We start from the raw sequence: 12,878 nt of genomic DNA, 5'->3' as shown, positions 1-12,878 counted from the left end.
AACCCTGTCTTCCTCAAACTTTCTGTACTATAACAAACTTGTCAGAACAGTATTCGAAGCCTCCATCGCTGGTTCCAATGACTTTATCGTGGCACATTCAGTTGGAGGATCATAGGCTTTTAAATGTGTTTGAGACTACTCATGGCTGCTCCCACAAGACACATAGCTACAAAGCACCTATAATATCCTTCCCCACTCAGCATATGTGCTGGGAATGAGCAGTTGGGCAATGTGACCTCTGGAACACCTAGCAAGAGACACTATAGTAGGACGGTGAAGCAAGACAAGCTGCTAGCCTACCAGAACCATCTGCGTGCATTACAAGAAGGGATTAAACCAAGCAGAAAACGCTGGGAGAAGAAACGAATCACAGCAGTAGGTAGATTTTCAGCAAGTGAGCTCTGCTAAGGAAATGGGCTTTTAAAAAATACATTCTGAACAAAAGCCCCAGGGGAGCTGGAAGGGCCAGTGAATGACCATGTAACATCTCTTCCCCACCCCCCAGAGGCCATGACCATTGATGGCTGTCATCAGGTAGAAACTGTTGGTTTGCAGCAGTGAGTAGGCATTTAATATGTCCCCTGATTTCTGGTGTTTTCCCTCCTAAAATTGTCCTTTTACAAGGGTGTAGAGTCATTGCCCCATCTGTTTTCTTCTGTTGCATGTTAACACCTTACCATGTGGCGACAGCTGCCATGTGGAGCAATGAGAAGTGGCATTTGCATCGGAGCTGTAATATTTCCACCAGCCCAAAGAATCATTATTAGCCCATTCATTCAGTTCAGACTTGTCAGGCAGTAAAGGCGGGACTGTACATTTTAGGGTGCTGCCACATGGAACTGAGGAGATGCTGTGGTAGCTCAATTGAATAATAGTAGCTTGCCTATAGAAGGCTGCTGGGATCCTAAAGAGCTGCTCTCAGATTAATGGCAGTGGGTAGATGGACCAATGCCTGATTCTATATAGGGCCAGGAGCGAATTCCTTTTGCCTATTGGTTCAAAGCTGTCATCAAACCTTTCCTCATGTGAAGGCCTGTTGAGGAGGAAAGTCTCCACCTGCTTGTTTGTAACTAATTATCAGTATCCAGAACCGGTACACCAAACTTTGGTACCTTTCAAAGTCCACTGTTTTTCTCAGTGCAGAACTTTAATTTTCTTTTAGCACAGAGGGCATGTGAATCTGGTCATCCCCTGGCCTTCACTTTATTTATAGCTCCCTTTGCCTTACTCACAGGAAGGCTAAGAATGAAGTACATGACCAGGCCACCAACTGTCTGTGGGTCTCCAGAACATCCACTAAGGTCATTAAAATGCAAAACGTAACTCGGGCTGCTTCTCTGTAACTTCCATGCTTGCAACTAAAAGCTATTATTATAGCCAGAAATTGTTCAGTCACTTTTTACAGGGCATCTGCACGATGTCATGAGTAATACATCTTTACCCCTTCTCCCATTTCTGCTTGTTTTTCAGAGCTCAGGTTTTAAAACAAAACACAGTGGAACAACTGCGCAGTCTTCCATGTGTGAATGACCCATCACAAAGCTGTGAGCCTGACCATAGGCAGAAGCCATCTTCTGGAGGTGCTCTCACTTTCAAAGGTGAGTCTGATGCAAATGGTGAGAGGGCATTTTTGGTTGTGGCCCCCGGTCTATAGAACACCCTCCCCAGAAAAGTACAGCTGGTGCTCATGGCTGTGTATTTGAAGAGCCAGGCAAAAAGACTTTATTAGCTCAGTCCTATCCAATATCTCTTGAATTAGTTTGTAATGTTCTGTTGTTTTAATCATATTTACTGAATGGTTGCACTGGTTTTAGTGTTTTCTTTTGGTTGCCTTCATTATTGTGAACAGCCCTGGTAAAAGTGAAGGAAGGGCAGATTATAAATTTCTGAAAGAATAAATATGTGCCCAGCTTGCTTTCCTTAATACTGCTCCTGTAGACAAAACTAATCAGCATTTTACCTTGTCTTCCAAATGGCTTTGTGCATACATGGGTTTTTTCAACCAAAGTAGTCATAACATTTTTTAAAAAAATCTTCTTTTAAATAGCTGTCCCTGTATTTTTTATTTAAATAGGCCCATGGAGAACAATTTTAATTTTGTTCAGTATATATTCCCTGGCTACTTTCTGTTATACGTTTTAACCTGAACTGTTTTAAAGATTGTTTTTGGATTGCTGCAAAGATAAGTTCTTATTCTTTGTTGCTGTAAGTTGTCTCCTGGATCTATCAGCAGCAAAAGTGGGTGAAAATAATTGAATGAAAATAATGAATTGATCTGTTTAAGGTAAATGACAAAGAACACACACAACTAAGTTTAAATAAATAGATTGCGGATGACTTCCTTTTTTTCTTTTTCTTTTAATGGCTTTACTTATTCTTTCCCCTCATCTAAACTCTTTTCTCAGAAATAGCTGCAAATCTGGGTCTCTTGTATATGTTTTGATGTCATAAATACCTCCCTGAATATCCAAAATCCATGAAGGAAAGGTAAAGAATAACACAAGTTCATATTGAAGACTCCAGACTAATGTTTGAAAGATTTGCAGTGAATGGGCTGATCCAGTGCATTTTTTTCTGGGGGAACACAGGGGTATGCACACCCCTAAACATTTTGTGAATCTAAGTTTGACTTCACTGAGGGGCAGTATTTCAAGATGAGTAGGAAAATGAGAGTATTCCTACCTAAACATTCTTTTAGAAAAAAAGCACTGGGCTGATCATGAAAAGTGTTGAGATCAAGAGATGTGATTATAATATCCCTATTATAATGCCTTTTGGAGACAATTAACTTTTTCAATAGAAGCCTAAAGAGAGAGAGAGAGATGAACTAAGGTAGGTAGCCGTGTCGGTCTGACTCAGTCGAAATAAGTTAAAAATTTAAAATTGTCCAGTAGCACCTTAGAGACCAACTAAGTTTGTTCTGGGTATAAGCTTTCGTGTGCATGCACACTTCTTCAGATACACTGAAACAGAAGTCACCAGACCCTTATATATAGTGGGAGGGTGGGGTGGAGTTTTTCTCAGAAGGGTAGTAGGAGATGGGTGATTGACTCAATTTCGTATGGTAAACCTGTTGAAGACTGTAAATGACTGCAATTAGTCCTACAGGAAAAATCAAGGGATAGTATGCAGATGACCAAAATGGCAACAGCTGTTCAGCAGTAGAACAGACTGGCTTGGCAGGTGGGTGGTAGACAGCCATCTACCAGTCAGGGATGATATAGCTGCATTGTGCATTGTACAGGGGGTTGGACTATATACCAGTAACATGTAAGATCCCTCACAATTCACGGTTTCAGTATTATTGCCACTGAATCTTTCTCTCTAGTGCAGGCATAGGCCCTCCAGATGTTTTGGGACTACAACTCCCATCATCCCTAGCTAACAAGACCAGTGGTCAGGGATGATGGTAGCTGTAGTCCCAAAACATCTGGAGCAGTGGTTCTCAACCTGTGGTTCCCTAGCTGTTGTTGGAGTACAACTCCCATCATCACTGAGCTCTGGCCTTGCTAGCTAGGGGTGATGGGAGTTGTAGTTCAACAACATCTGGGGACCCACAGGTTGAGGAAGGCTGATCTGGAGGACTGAGTTTGCCTATGCCTGCTCTAGTGTGTGGTACTCAGTTGGGTGAGGCCTCCTGCTTCTCCTGGTGGTCTCCTAGGCTGAGTGCCAAACTATCTGGTTAAAGCTCTAGAATTGGCGTTTGCTGGAAGGCAGAACTGGCAACGTAAGGTTAGACTGGTATTTCGGTGGACTCATTACAAAATAGCTTTTTACATCAGTGATGTGCAACCTGTACTCCAGAGAACTCTGAAGTTCCTCAGGATCTGATCAGGAGTCCCTCAGCTAGATATTAATTAATGGTAGGCAATCTCTCTCTGAAAGTCAGCTTGCCAACATATGCAAGAAGGGAAATCTAACACTATCAGATGAAAGGAAAACTATTTATGAAACACAATTCTCAAGTGACTTTTTTCTGTAGCTGCCATATTTATTTTGCCTGCTTGTGGGACATGCAATCCTTTTCTCCTCCTTTCATGACTAACTTTTAGGTCAATTGTTTTTTTATTTGAATTGGATCATTTTTATCTTCTTGATAGGTGCTGCTTGGATTGCAAATTGTTGGTTAGTCGAAACAAACTTTGTAAACTGATCTAAAGATTATTCCTATGTGTAAATAAATTATATGCATCTCTTGGGCATCAGATGAATAAGCTATGTGGATCAAATTACAAGCAGGCAAATTTCTTCACTAGCTTTCCCTTGCAATGCAAAATGTACAACATTCCTGAGGTTTTTTGTTTCATTTTTTTAAAAAAACTTTCATCCATGCAGCAAGAGGCTATTTGAAATGCATATATGTTTTAAGATAGCATAAATACATTTCACTGGCTTCTGAAATGTATATGGTACAAAATAATAAATAAATAAATAAATAAATAAATAAATAAATAAATAAATCATCCAGAAACCAAGGAGACAAAATATAGAATATTTTGATTACTTTATGCTACATGTACAAGGCATTTGCTTTGACTAATATCTTCCAATTTGGCTAATATTTCTGGATTAGTGATCGTTCTTGTCAGAGCTGCTTCAAGATCCTAGCTCACAGAGGATCACGCTAGCCAGCGGTCATTAAGTAAAAGTCTTTATTGAGTTACAGTTTCCATTCTCAAGCTGCTGCGTGCAACTCTACGTCTAATGGCTAGATCGGCGAAGCTCCGTCTGAGTCTCCGCCCCTTGTGCACCAACTCAATATCCTAGCCCTGCTCCACCTTTTCCGCCTGACTGCTCTCCTCTGGGTCCCTCTGCCCCCCGGGGTCTCTTCCTTCCTGGATTCTTCTGACGCCGACCCCCCGGAACTCCCTGTCTCCTTGCGCCGGGCTTTAGGACCTGGCTCCCTTTCCTGGCTGCCTACTGCGTCACTTTCCTGTGCATTTGAACTTGGCGCGCGCGCCCAACCTTCCACTTTCCGTCTGACCGTTTCTTCGCTCCCCGATGGAGGTGTGGCCACTCCTGACTCGTGCCCTCCCCCCTGTTGCGAGCTGCCAGCGCTTGATCTCTGGCGCTCTTCCTCTTCCCTGCTCTCTGGCTGTGACGCTGGTCCCGATTTCCAACTGCTCTCCTCGGAGTCCCCTCTGGCTCTATCTTCCTGGGGTGTCCCCCTAGGCTCCCCCCTTGCCCTGACCACTGGTGCTCCTTTCTGTGAATCTTCTGATTCACTGGAAAGACTCGGAGATCTCGGGTCGTCGTCATCACTCATCTTTTCTTCTGCCTCCTCCCCCTCGCTCTCTGTTTCCTCCCTTGCCCTTGCCTCGGCTCCTGAACCCCTGACATCCATCCCCCCCTCGAAGCCCCCCGTTCCCCCCTCCCCTCCTTCCGGTGCGGGAACTGGGTGCTGCTGTGTCAGAGGGACGAACGTCGGATACAGTTCGCTTCCCGTGGCGGGCCTCCATCTGAAGTCTCCCGGTTCTGCCTCCCTGCTCTCGTCGACGACGGTCACCTCCGCTTCCATCTCTGTGCCGCCGTGCTCGAAACCAGGGTCGTCCCCGAAAACGTCCATGTCCGTCTCCCCCTCACTTCCTCCTGGCGGCGTTGCTCGTCCTGGACCTTCCAGCCACCTCCTGCGCCACTGCTCCTCTGGTCTATCGTCCCACCAATACGAGGGTTCTGAGGCAGATCCCGAGGGTGACCCCTCCGGGGAACGGGCGTCTCGTATCGGGTCCTCGTCCGAGTCGAACCCCCGGAACGTGCTGGCAGAAAGCGTTGGCGTGAAAAGCCAGTCGTCGAAAAAGTCTGCTGGCATTGGTCTATGTGGGAAAAGGGCATGAAACTCGTCTTTGAGCAGAGGTTCGTACAAGGCGTAGCCCGGCACCCAGCTGTTCGCACTGGCCGGGGTGCCCTCCTTGGCGAGAAGGTATTCTACCCCTTCTTCCCCCCATCTGGAGTCCAAAATCTCCGTGACTTCGTTGATGCGCTCCTTCTGTGCCACTCCCGCGTGCCCGGTTCCTTCTCTGAGCGGACTCGGTGCCGTTCCGGGTTCCTGAAACCTGTGCGGTGCCTTGTAGGGAGTGAGCACCGATCTGTGGAACACCGGATGCATTCTGGAACCCTCCGGAAGCGCCAGCCTGAAAGCCACCGGGTTGACCTGCTCTTCGACTTGGTAGGGCCCCAGTTGCTTATGCCCCAGCTTCTTCTTGGCCAACGACCTGGCCGGCACTGCGTGGGCTGCTAACCAGACCCAGTCTCCCACATGGATCTCTTCGCCAACCCTTCTGTGTTTGTCCGCTTGCACCTTGTATGCATGTTTGGCCAGCTCCAGGTGTCGCCACAGCTGATCGTGGACCTCCTGCAACTCCGACGCGAACGCATCTGCTGTCTGCGGCTCCCCCTCCCCCATCCTTTCCAGTCCCGGGAAGGTTCTGGGGTGCCTCCCGTTGTTAGCGAAGAACGGCGTGACCCCCGTGGACACGTGCTTCGTGTTGTTGTAGGCAAACTCGGCGAGCGGCAGGTAATCCACCCACGTCGCAGGCTGTTGATTCGCATAACATCTCAGGTACTGCTGCATGATGGCATTGACCCGCTCCGCCTGCCCGTTGGTCTGCGGGTGTCTCGCCGACGCCAGGTTGATCTTGACGTTCAGGAAGCCCATCAGCTTCTGCCAGAAATTCGAGATGAACTGTCGCCCCCGGTCGGACAGAATAGACCGTGGCAGACCGTGAACCTTGAACACGTGGTCTATGAACAGTTTGGCGGTTTGCTCCGCCGTGGCCACCTTGGCACACGGAATGAAATGTGCCATCTTGGAGAACAAGTCCACCACCACCAGCACGGCCGTCTTGCCCCTCGAGCTGGGCAGATCCGTGACAAAGTCCAGGGCCACTCTCTCCCATGGTTCGACCGGAGTTTGCAGCGGTTCCAACAGTCCGGCCGGCGGTTTGTGCACCGGTTTGGCCCTCTGGCAGGTGTCACACCTCGCCACGTAGTCCGCGACCTCCCCTCTCATTCCGGGCCACCAGAAGTCCCTGGCGACTAATTCCACCGTCTTCTCCTTGCCAAAGTGCCCGGCAGTGGGTGCGTCGTGCAGCTGCTGCAGTACCTTGGCGCGAAGTTCGTCTCCCGGCACGTAGATGGCCCCTTTACGAATGAGCAATCCATCTCTCAGCTGGAACTCGTCGGTCGCTGCCGTGCCCCTGTGCACCTCTGCCATCTTTGCTTGCGCGAAGGAGTCATCCTGCAACGCTCGCCGCACCGCCTCCAGGTCCACTGCTGCCGCAGCGCACGCCCACACTGTTGTTGCGAAGATGTGCATGGCGGCCGCTGGCTTGGCGTCCTCCAGATACTGTGGCTTACGAGAGAGAGCGTCCGCCATGATGTTGGTGTCCCCCGGGACATACTCTATTCGGAAGTTAAAGTTCGCAAAGAACTCAGCCCAACGTATCTGCCTTTGGTTCAGGAACTGTGCCGTGCGCCAGTGCTCCAGATTCTTGTGGTCCGTGCAGACCTGCACCGTGTGCTTGGCGCCGATCAGGAAGTGCCTCCATGCTTTGAATGCTGCATGAATGGCCAGCAACTCCCTGTCCCAGATGGTGTAGTTCTGTTCGGACTTGCTGAGCTTCCTGGAGTAAAACGCTCCCGGCCGCCAAACCCCCTGCGGGTCTTTCTGCAGCAGGACTGCTCCCACGGCTCTGTCCGAGGCGTCTGTCTCCACCCTCATCGGCCTGCTGGGGTCGACATGCAGCAGCTGCTCTTCCGACGCGAAGAGACGCTTGAGTGCCTGAAAGGACTGCTCCGCCTGCTCCGTCCAGATGAACTTCTTTTTCTTGGAGCTAAGCGTGTCCGTGATGGCCGCTGTCTGCATAGCAAAGCCTTTGATAAACTTGCGATAGAAGTTCGCGAAGCCGACAAACCGTTGGACCTCCTTCCGGTTGCGTGGGCTCTTCCAGTCCAACACCGCTCGAACCTTGGCGCTGTCCATGGCGAGCCCCTTGTCAGACAACTTGTAGCCCAGAAAATCCACCTCCGTCACGTCGAATTGGCACTTCTCCAGCTTGGCGTAGAGCCTATGCTGCTGTAGCCTGCTTAGCACTTCTCTGACGTGTCTGTCATGCTCCTGCTGCGATTCCGAAAAGATCAGGATGTCATCTAAGAAACAGACGCACGTCTTGTAGAGGAGCCCCGCCAACACGTGATGCATGAACGCTTGAAAAACGTGGGAGCCATTTTGCAATCCAAAAGGCATAACTCTATATTCGTAGGTGCCCAGAGGCGTGAACATGGCCGTCTTCCACTCATCCCCTTCCCGCATGCGAATGAGGTTGTACGCCCCTCGCAGGTCTAACTTGGTGAACACGCTGCCCTTCCGTACCTTTGCGAGGAGGTCGTCGATCCGGGGCATGGGGAAGTCCGATGGCTTGGTCACACTGTTTAAGATGCGATAGTCCACCACCAGTCTTTTTTGGGGCGTGTCCCGCTTCTTAACAAAGAATACCGGACTGCCCCCCGCTGCCTTGGACTCCCGGATGAAACCGCGCTCCAAATTATGATCTATGAACTCTTTGAGTTCCTGCAGTTCGTCCTCAGACATGGAATACAGCTTCCCTTTAGGCAGCGCCGCCCCCGGCAGCAGGTCAATTTTGCAGTCATATGGTCTGTGGGGGGGTAGCCTGTCTGCCTCCTTCTCGCAGAAAACCTCCAAAAATCCTGCGTACTTGTGGGGAATCGCTTGCAGCGTGCCTAGCAGCAGCTGTGACTCCTCTTCCTCTCCTTCCTGCCGGGGGACGATGCAGTGTTCAGCACAAAAGGAAGAGCCGAAGGTCAGCTGCCTCTGGTACCAAGCCAGCGTTGGGCTGTGCTTGTCCAGCCAACTCATGCCCAATACAATGGGCGTGTCCGATAGTTGAGTGACGTTGAAGCTGATGATTTCCTTGTGATTCCCAAGGCGCATCACCATTGGTGGCGTCTGCTTCACCACTTGCCCCCCTAGCAGCTCCCTGCCATCCACCGTGACCACCTGCAGGGGCAGCGTGGCCGGCAGCAACTGTATAGCGTGCCGGTCTACAAAGTCCTGCCCTATAAAGTCCGCATTGCTTCCCGAGTCAATGGTGAGCGGCACGTCCATGGTGATTCCATTGGGCAGCTGGAGCGATGCGGTGAGCCTCACTACTGGTTTGGGCGGGAGGGGGTCCATGGGCTGTGAAATCTCCGGGGACTTCTTTACTGACACGTCTGGCTGGGCCCCATTGCCTCTTCCTCCAGCCAGACATCGTCGTTTCCCTGCTGTGGTCCTCCTTGTTGCATTGCTGCAGTTACCATTGCTGAGGCTGCAGTGTGCTTGTGGAGCCTCCGGGGACACTCTTTCGCCATATGCCCTGGATCCTCGGAGATGTAACACTTCCTGTTCCCTCTAGGAGGCTTCGCTTTCACTGTTGTCGGTGCTAGGGCTCTGGCTGCTGATTGAGCCCTTGCACTTCCAACCTCCATAGGTTCCACACCTCCTCCTTGTGGAGGCGTGGATTGCGCACGCGCTGCTTCTCTGGGAAGGAAGGAGGAGCCCCTGGCTGGTTCGCGCCCTCCACGCCCTTCGTCCCTGCTCCACGGACGTTCTTCCAGCCGCACCCCCACGGCTAGCGCCCTCTGAACGATCTCCTGCGTGGTCCGGGGTCTCTCCCCCCTCGCAATTTCATCTTTAACAGAGCCGTGCAATCCCTCCCAAAACAGGTCTCTTACAGGAGCCGAATCCCTGTCCCATTCCAGAGCACTGACCAAAGCGAAAAAGCGGGCATGATACTGCCTTACGCTGGCCCTTCCTTGTTTCAGTCCATGTATCTGCTGCCGAGCAAGATCCACGTCAATGCTTGATAAGAAACACCCATCCATCGCTTTAATAAAGGCATCCGCATTTTGGAGCGCCGGATCCTTATCCCTCCACAAATTGCGCAGCCATGCTTTAGCTTCCCCATGCAAATGGGACATGATGAACCCCACTTCCTCTTGCTCATCTCTAAAGTCTTTTTTCAGCAGTTCCAGTGCGCACATTACATCTGCTCTAAAGTTGGGGTACTGCTGCAGGTTCCCATCGAAGTGAGAGACCAGCCCGCCTGTTCGTCTCGCCAACCCAATTCCCTCCTGTTTGGGTGTCAGTTGCCCTTGCTTCGTAAGCATGTCCAACCTGACCTGGAGATCCCTGCAGGCGGCAGCTGCCTCCTCCTCTCTCTTCCTGGATGCGAGAGCCTCGGCATTCAGTTGTGACACTGCTTTTCTGAGTTCCTCTATCTGCTGCTCAGCCGTCATGTTGTCTGCCGTTCGTGAGCTAGCTAGTAGGCACCTGCTTCTCTCCTCTCCTCGAGGCTGTAGATGCCCACAATTAAGAGACGGAGCTTACTGTCAGAGCTGCTTCAAGATCCTAGCTCACAGAGGATCACGCTAGCCAGCGGTCATTAAGTAAAAGTCTTTATTGAGTTACAGTTTCCATTCTCAAGCTGCTGCGTGCAACTCTACGTCTAATGGCTAGATCGGCGAAGCTCCGTCTGAGTCTCCGCCCCTTGTGCACCAACTCAATATCCTAGCCCTGCTCCACCTTTTCCGCCTGACTGCTCTCCTCTGGGTCCCTCTGCCCCCCGGGGTCTCTTCCTTCCTGGATTCTTCTGACGCCGACCCCCCGGAACTCCCTGTCTCCTTGCGCCGGGCTTTAGGACCTGGCTCCCTTTCCTGGCTGCCTACTGCGTCACTTTCCTGTGCATTTGAACTTGGCGCGCGCGCCCAACCTTCCACTTTCCGTCTGACCGTTTCTTCGCTCCCCGATGGAGGTGTGGCCACTCCTGACTCGTGCCCTCCCCCCTGTTGCGAGCTGCCAGCGCTTGATCTCTGGCGCTCTTCCTCTTCCCTGCTCTCTGGCTGTGACGCTGGTCCCGATTTCCAACTGCTCTCCTCGGAGTCCCCTCTGGCTCTATCTTCCTGGGGTGTCCCCCTAGGCTCCCCCCTTGCCCTGACCACTGGTGCTCCTTTCTGTGAATCTTCTGATTCACTGGAAAGACTCGGAGATCTCGGGTCGTCGTCATCACTCATCTTTTCTTCTGCCTCCTCCCCCTCGCTCTCTGTTTCCTCCCTTGCCCTTGCCTCGGCTCCTGAACCCCTGACAGTTCTTTTGAATGTTCAGTGGCGTTTAAAGCACTGGATCCCTGGGTTATTTGAAATCTCAGGAAGAAAATTTAGGGAGTAAGGCAGTGACCATACTTTTCTTGACAGTGAGTCATAGAATTGTAGTGTTGGAAGGGACCTCTAAGGGCCATCTAGTCCAACCCCCTGCAATGCAAAATTTCATAAATGTACCTCTTCAAAAGTTTCCCCAAATGTCAATTAGTTTATAATTAGCTGAAAATGTCAAAATACTTTATGTAATAATGGGCAATTCTCATTGCTTTGAACTGAGCAGACACTAGAAATTCCACTCAAGTTTTTTGGGCTACATTTATGAAACTCCCCCATTTAAATGTCATTTTCCTTCAACGTTAAGCTGAGCTGGTAAAACAGCACCAGCCATGTAGTTGCTCGGAATGAGAGAACTAATATCTTTGTTAGAAAAAAATGGGAAGGAGAACAAAAGCAGGCCTGTGCAGTTAATCACATGTCAATAAATGTTCAATACAAAAATCAAGGCCTGATTCTGTGAACTATTGAGCAGTCTGAACTCCCATTGAACCTGCAGACTGTAAAATTCCATCAAGCTAGATGAATAAAATGAAACTATCTATGCCACACACCGTTGGCTAATTTTGCTGTTGCACTGCTGACTGCTTTAAGATTTGTGGTTTTTAAATATATATATATATATAGCAAGTTCTGCAAATATTTTTATGTCTCAGTCAGATCAGCCTTTCCCAGAGATTTTTGTGTGAAATAAAACTGTGTAAGGAAGAAGGAGAAATAGCGATGACACAGTACTTCTGCACTTTCGAGTAAAAGCATGGAGCACTTCAGCTGTAGTTGGACTACGAATCCCATAATCCCTTACCATTAGCCATGCTGTCTGGGGCTCATGGGAATTGTAGTGCAACAACAGCTGGAGGCTACCATGCTGGCTATCTGTGATGGAAGACTTGATTTATTATAGGAAGACACTTGTTATGAACTCCTTACGTTATAAAGTAACTGTCACTGCTGTCAATATTTGAGCAAGCTTACTTATGCGGGTGGTGCTGTGGGTTAAACCACAGAACCTAGGACTTGCCGATCAGAAGGTTGGCGGTTCAAATCCCCGTGACGGGGTGTGCTCCTGTTGCTCGGTCCCTGCTCCTGCCAACCTAGCAGTTCGAAAGCATGTCAAAGTGCAAGTAGATAAATAGGTACCGCTCCGGCAGGAAGGTAAACGGCGTTTCCGTGTGCTGCTCTGGTTCGCTAGAAGTGGCTTAGTCATGCTGGCCATATGACCCGGAAGCTGTACGCCGGCTCCCTCAGCCAATAAAGTGAGATGAGCGCCACAACCCCAGAGTCAGCCACGACTGAACCTAATGGTCAGGGGTCCCTTTACCTTTACCTTTATAAACAAGCAATTACCTGTGTGTGTTTTGAGAGGGTACAAGCTCAGTGGAGGATAGTACCACGGGCCTCTTTAAGTTTGAATTGGGTCTTACAGAGTGTGTGTTTTGCAAGCAAAAGATCCTAGCTTCATTCCCTGGTTTCACCAGGCAGGAAAGACTCATGCAACTGTCGGTATAAACAACAGCAGGCTAGATGGACAGATGATCTGCATTGGTATAAAGCCGTTTCTTTTTTATTCTATGTTTTTTCTACAGAAGCAACGTCACCACCTTTTTGCGTCCCTCAAACAGAGTCAACCAAATCAGGTAAGAGAGAAACTCCTAAAAATTAAACTG

General features: G+C 49.7%; 1 long non-coding RNA gene across 1 annotated transcript in view; it reads left to right on the top strand.

Annotated features, from left to right (window-relative positions):
- LOC308595261 overlaps window positions 1-12,878 on the top strand; it is a 46,779-nt gene that overhangs the window by 31,001 nt on the left and 2,900 nt on the right. The window contains exons 2-4 of the long non-coding RNA XR_014011959.1: window positions 1,471-1,598; window positions 2,406-2,487; window positions 12,798-12,848. This is a non-coding gene — a long non-coding RNA (uncharacterized lncRNA). The remainder of the gene's footprint in view (window positions 1-1,470; window positions 1,599-2,405; window positions 2,488-12,797; window positions 12,849-12,878) is intronic.

Source organism: Podarcis bocagei (assembly GCF_964188305.1).
Source record: "Podarcis bocagei genome assembly, chromosome: 9".
Classification (NCBI taxonomy): Eukaryota; Metazoa; Chordata; class Lepidosauria; order Squamata; family Lacertidae; genus Podarcis; species Podarcis bocagei.
Note: the sequence above shows the minus strand (reverse complement) of the source record. Positions and strands in the feature narration are given on the sequence as shown.